This window comes from Myotis brandtii, unplaced genomic scaffold (assembly GCF_000412655.1).
Source record: "Myotis brandtii unplaced genomic scaffold, ASM41265v1 scaffold1612, whole genome shotgun sequence".
Lineage (NCBI taxonomy): Eukaryota > Metazoa > Chordata > Mammalia > Chiroptera > Vespertilionidae > Myotis > Myotis brandtii.
This window is the reverse complement of record NW_005355890.1, coordinates 1,408,537-1,414,642: the sequence shown is the minus strand read 5'-3', so window position 1 is coordinate 1,414,642 and position 6,106 is coordinate 1,408,537. Positions and strand designations below refer to the sequence as shown.

The 6,106-nt window shown below is 38.2% G+C and overlaps 1 protein-coding gene across 2 annotated transcripts in view; it reads right to left on the bottom strand.

Annotated features, from left to right (window-relative positions):
• The window catches only part of FAM178B (family with sequence similarity 178, member B), a 91,404-nt gene that overhangs the window by 59,397 nt on the left and 25,901 nt on the right, over positions 1-6,106 (bottom strand). The window lies entirely within an intron of this gene.

The following is a 6,106-nucleotide window of genomic DNA, read 5'->3' as shown; positions in this document are numbered from 1 at the left end:
ATAGAATCAGGGGCATAGAAAGGGAGTGGACTGACTATTCTCAGGGGGGAAAGGGGTGTGGGGGTGCGGGAAGAGACTGGACAAAAATCGTACACCTATGGATGAGGACATTGGGGGGCGGGGTAAGGGCAGAGGGTGGGGAAGGAACCGGGTGGAGGGGAGCTATGGGGGGAAAAAAGAGGAACAACTGTAATAATCTGAACAATAAAGATTTAATTAAAAAATAAAAAAAATAAAAGCCAATTGCAATGCAAAAAAAAAAAATCAATGTAATTCACCACATTGAGAGACTAAATAAGAAAAACCATATAAACATCTTAAAATCCAATGTCTTGAAAAATATCCAAAGAATGTACTGGCCAGGGTCATTTTATTTTATTATACTCTCCCCTCCTACACAAATACTACAGAAGCTGCTAGAGAATGGAATGGGTAGGTGAGAATGAACAACATTGTCCTGGAAGCTAATTCCTGGCAAAAATTCTCAGCAAAGTAGGAGTTTATTAAGATTGTAGTTCAGAAGGTCAACATACAGAAATCAATTGTATATCAGTACACTGGCAAGGAACAATCCAAAAATAAAATTTTTAAAAATTCCACTTACAAGACCTTCTAAAAGAATAAAATCTTAGGAATAAATTTAGCAAAAGAAATGCAAGGCTTGTACACTGAAATGCTGAAAGAAACTAAAGAAAACTAAACACATCCTGTGTTCATGAACTGGAAGACAATATTGCTAAGATGTCAATTTGTCCCAAATTGATCTATTGGTTCAGTACAATCCCAATAAAAACTCAAGGAGGAATTTTTTTTTTTTGGTAGAAAATGACAAGTTCATTCTAAAATTTATAAAGGACCTAGAAGAGCTAAAACAACTTTCAAAAAGAAAAACAAAGTTGAAGGACTTAAACTACCGGATTTCCACACGTATAAAGCTACAGTAATGAAGATAGTGCAGGTAAACTTAGACATATAAAACAATGAAACAGAATAGAGTCCAAAAATAGACCCACACATATATGATCAATTAATTCTGACAAAGGTGCCAAGGTAGTTCAATGCAGAAAGGATAACCTTTCAACAAGTGGTGCTGGACCAACTGGACAGCCATCTGTAAAGCAATTAATCTTACTTTATACCATAAATAAAAATTAACTCCAAATGGATCACTGACCTAAATGTAAGGCTAATTATAAGCTATAAATTTATTTTAATTATAAAAATTATAACAGAAAAATTGTAGAAGAAACAGGAAAAAAATCTCAGTGACCCGGATTTCACAAATATGACAATAAAAACAGAAATTACACAACATGAATAAACTGTGCTTCATTAAAATAAAAAAATATGTTCTCCAAAAGACACTATCATCTAAATGAAAAGGAAAGCCACAGATTGGGAGAGAATACTTGCAAAACTTGTATCTTGCAAAGAACTATAACTAGAATATATAAAGAACCCTCACAACTCAATAAGAAGATAACCCAACCCAGTAAAAAAATGGACACTTCACCAAGGATGGCAAATGAGGTCACACAAACATTATCCGTCTTTAGGGAAATGTGAAGTAAAATGCCAGTGGGCTACCACCACATGTCTATTAAGAGAGTGGTGGGAAGGACGTGGGGCGCTGGAACGCCCCTCCACTGCTGGTGGGAAGTGGTATGACCACTTTGGAAAACAGTTTGGAAATGTCTTAAAAACACAAACATATATCTCCCACATGGCCCAGCCTGTCCACTCTTAGACAGGTACCCCAAGGGGAAAGAAACAGGTGTCAGTGCATAAGCATGTTCACAACAGCGTTATTTCAATAGGTTCCAAACAGAAACAACCAAAATGCCTATGAACAAGTGACTGGATAAACAAATCATGGTAAATCTCCACACTGGAATACCACTCAGCTATAAGAAGGAATAAACTATCGGTGCACAACAACATGGATGAATTTCAAAATAATGATGCTGAGGTAAAAAGCCAGACAAGAAAAAGAGAACCTACTGCCTGATTCCATTTATATAAAATTCTAGAAAATGCAAACTAATCTGTAGTGACAGAAAGCAGGTCAGTGGTTTCCTACAGACAAAAGGGGAGGAATTACAAAAGGCACAAGAACACTTTGGGAGTGATGGACATGTTTATTATCATGACTGTGGAGAGTTTTATTGTGTACAGGTTAACATATGTCAATTAAAACTCAATAAAACTTTTTTAAAATGGGCTAAAATGTAAATATATACATTAATGTTTTCTTTTTGCAGCCTGGTGGCTCATGCCACCTCCAGGACTCCTCACTCTGCAGGCTCCTGGACAGCCAAGGAGAGAAGTGGAAACTCCTAGAAGAGTAACTCTCCACTGGAGGTCATTTCGTTTTTAAAATATATATTTTTATTGATTTCAGAGAGGAAGGGAGAGGGAGAGAGAGAAACATCAATGATGATGTTCCTGCACGCCCCACACTAGGGATCGAGCCCACAACCCGGGCATATGCCCTGACTGAGAATCGAACCGTGACCTCCAGGTTCACAGGTGGATGCTCAACCACTGAGCCACGCTGGCCGGGCTCTGGACGTAATTTCAGATGACTGCTCAAGTGGCAAAAGATATATGGTGTAATAAATCTGCAAGTATGAATACTTACATTATGTGGCTTGTGCATTCACTTTGTTCCTGGAAGTAATCACAAGGGATTGCTAATAATGAGTACTGGGGAGAGGAAGTAGCTATCGGGAGCAAGTCCAGAGGGAACTTTCACTTTGCACCTTTCTCTAGTATTTAAATTTTCTGCACTTGGTACATGGAATACTTTAAAAATAACAACAGCCCAGCTGGTGTGGCTCTGCATATGAGTATCAACCCAGGCACCAAGAGGTTGCCAATTTGATTCCTGGTCAGGGCACATGCCCAGGTTGTGGGCTCAATCCCTAGAGGGGTGTGTGTAGGAGGCAGCTGACAGATGTTGATGTTTCTCTCTCATCGATGTCTCTACCTCTCTTTCGCTCTTCCTTCCTCTCTTTCTAAAATCAATAAAATACATATTTAAAAAATAGGGCAGAAGGGGGGGGAGTAAGAGATCAACCGAAGGACTTGTATGCATGCATATAAGCATAACTAATGGACATAAGACACTGGGGGGTAAGGGAGGGCAGGGGACTGTCAAGGGCGGGGGAGGGGGGGGAAGGACACATATGTAATACCCTTTGTAATACTTATTATAATATTTTTTTTAAAAGAATAAAAAAAAAAAAGAAAGTGAAAAAAAAAATAACAAGGGTTACCTGGCTAGTGTGATTATGGTCATTTTTTGTTTGTTTTATTCTTTTTCCATGAAGCAGCCTTATAAATATTATCTGGGAGGGGGTAAGGAGGAAGGGAGAGGAGGAGGAAGGAGAATGAAAGCAGGCAACGACAGAAAAGAAAATTACCCACAAAACAGGGGCATGTCAAAGACACTCCCAAAGCCCCAGGGAGCTCTGGGAATAAAGGGAAAAGTATGGTGACCAAATGAGGAAGAACAAAGTGCCCGAAGACACTACTGGTGAAAATAAAACTAATCTGTTTTGAGAGCTGAATTTCTCGCCCACTTAAAAAATATCCAAAGAATGTACTGGCCAGGATCATTGTATTTTATTATACTCTCCCCTCCCACACAAATACTGCAGGAGGGTAGGTAAGAATGAGCAACATTGTCCTGGACGCTAACGGGAGAGAACCTACACGTTTTATGCCTCTTCTGATGTGTTCTGACCTTGCTGACGGAGCTCCCTTCTCCAGGCATTGCTGCCTACTCAGGATGATGGGCAGGTTTACTGGCCAGTCCTACATTGTTAAAGAAACACGAGGTCATGTCTTTCAAGCAATTAATTGCACAAGAATATGTTTGTTTTCAAAACCAAATTCTGCCATAAAAAAAGAGAAACTATTAGAACTAATAAATGAGTTCAGCGAGGTTGCAGGATATAAGGTCAAGATACAAAAGTGTGGTGTATTTCTACACTCTAGCAAGGAACAATCTGAAAAGAAAAAGAAGAAAACAATTCCATTTATAATAGCCTCAAAAAGGTTTTACAATACTTAGGAATAGATTTAACAAGAGAAGTATAAGACTTGTACACTGAAAACTACAAGATGTTGTTGAAAGAAATTAAAGATATCCCAATATCCCATGTTCATGGATTGGAAGACTCAATATTATTTTGTTGTTGTTAATCCTCACCCGAGGATATTTTTCCATTGATTTTTTTTTTTTTAAGAAAGAGTGGAAGGGAAGGGGAGAGACAGAGAGAGGGAAACATCGATGTGAGAGAGAGACATTGACCGGGGCCAGGATCGAGCCTGTGTGCCCTTGATGGGACACGAACCTGGGACCCCCTACTGAGGCAAACTGGCTAGGGCAAGAGTGAATATTATTAAGATTGTCAATAATACCCAAAGTTATTTACAGATTCAACACAATCACTATCAAAACCCCAGCTTTTATTTTTGTAGAAGTTGACAAGCCAATTCTAAAATTCATACAGAAATACAAGGGGTCCAGAGTAGACAAAACACTTTTGAAAAGGGAATGTTGGAGGACTCACACTTCCCAATTTCAAAATTTAATACAAGCTACAGGAATCGAGAATTTGGGGTATTAGCATAAGAACAGATGTATAAATCAATGTAACAGAGTGGAGAGTCCAGACATAAACTCATACATCTAAGGTCAATTGATTTTTAACAAGGTGCCAAGACAACTCAATGGGCAATGAACAGTCTTTTCAACAAATGGTGCTGGGACGAATGGATTTCCACATGCAAAACAATAAAGCTGGACTCCCTATCTCACCCCATATATAAAAATCAACTCGAAATGGATCAAAGCCCTAAATGTAAAAGCTAAAACTATAAAACTCTTAGAAGAGCACAGTTGGTTAGAGTGTCATCCCAATACCCTAGGTTTGATCCCCAGTCAGGGCACACACAAGAATCAACCAATGAATGCATAGAAAAATAGAACAACAAATCGACGTTTCTCTTTTTCTCTCTTCCCCTCCGTCCCTTCCTCTCTCTCTCTCCAAAATCAATTTCAAAAGAAAAAACCTGTGAAGAAAACATAAGGGAAAATCTTTATGACCTTGGACTAGGCAATGGTATCTTGTTTCACACCAAAAGCACAGGCAACAATAGAAAAAAACACACAGATAAATTAGATTTTATCATAATTAAAAACTTTTGTGCATCAAGGACACTATCAAGAGAGTGAAAAGATAACCCACAGAATAGAAGAAAATATTTGCAAATTACATATCCTGTAATAATCTAGTATCCAGAGTATATAGAGAACTCCCACAGGTCAACAAAAAGAGACAAAAAAACCCAACCAAAAAATGGGCCAAACATTTGAATAGATGCTTCCCCAAAGACGATATACAAACGGCCACTAAATACATGAACAGATGCTCAACATCCTTAGCCATTACAGAAATGCAAATCTAAACCACGATGAAAGACCACTTCACACCCACTAGTCAGGCTACTATACTGAGGCGGACAATAACAAACGCTGGTGGGGATGTAAAGAAAGCGGAACCTTCAAACACTATCGGTGGGAATGTAAGATGATGTCACCACTTCTGAAATAGTTTGGCAGTCCTTCAAAAAAGTTAAACATAGAATTACCATTATGACCTAGAAATTCTACTCTTAAGTATATATATATATCCCCATAAACACTTGTGTGCAAATGTTTATAGTAGCATTATTCGCAATAGCCAAAAAGTAGAAACAACCCAAGTGTCCATCAACTAATGGATAAAATGTGGTACATCCATACAACGAATACTATTTGGCTATAAAAAGGAATAAAATACTGACAAACACTACAACACGTATGGACCTTGAAAACATTATGCCGAGTAAAGTAAGCCAGACAAAAGATTACCTACTTTTTTGTTGTTGTTGATTAGATGCCACATATGAGCGAGATCATGTGACACTTGTCTTTCTCTGACTGGCTTATTTCGCTTAGCATAATACTCTCCAGGTCCCTCCATGCTGTCTCAAAGGGTAAGAGATCCTTTTTTTTTTTTTTACTGCTGCATAGTATTCCATGTATAAAAAGTAC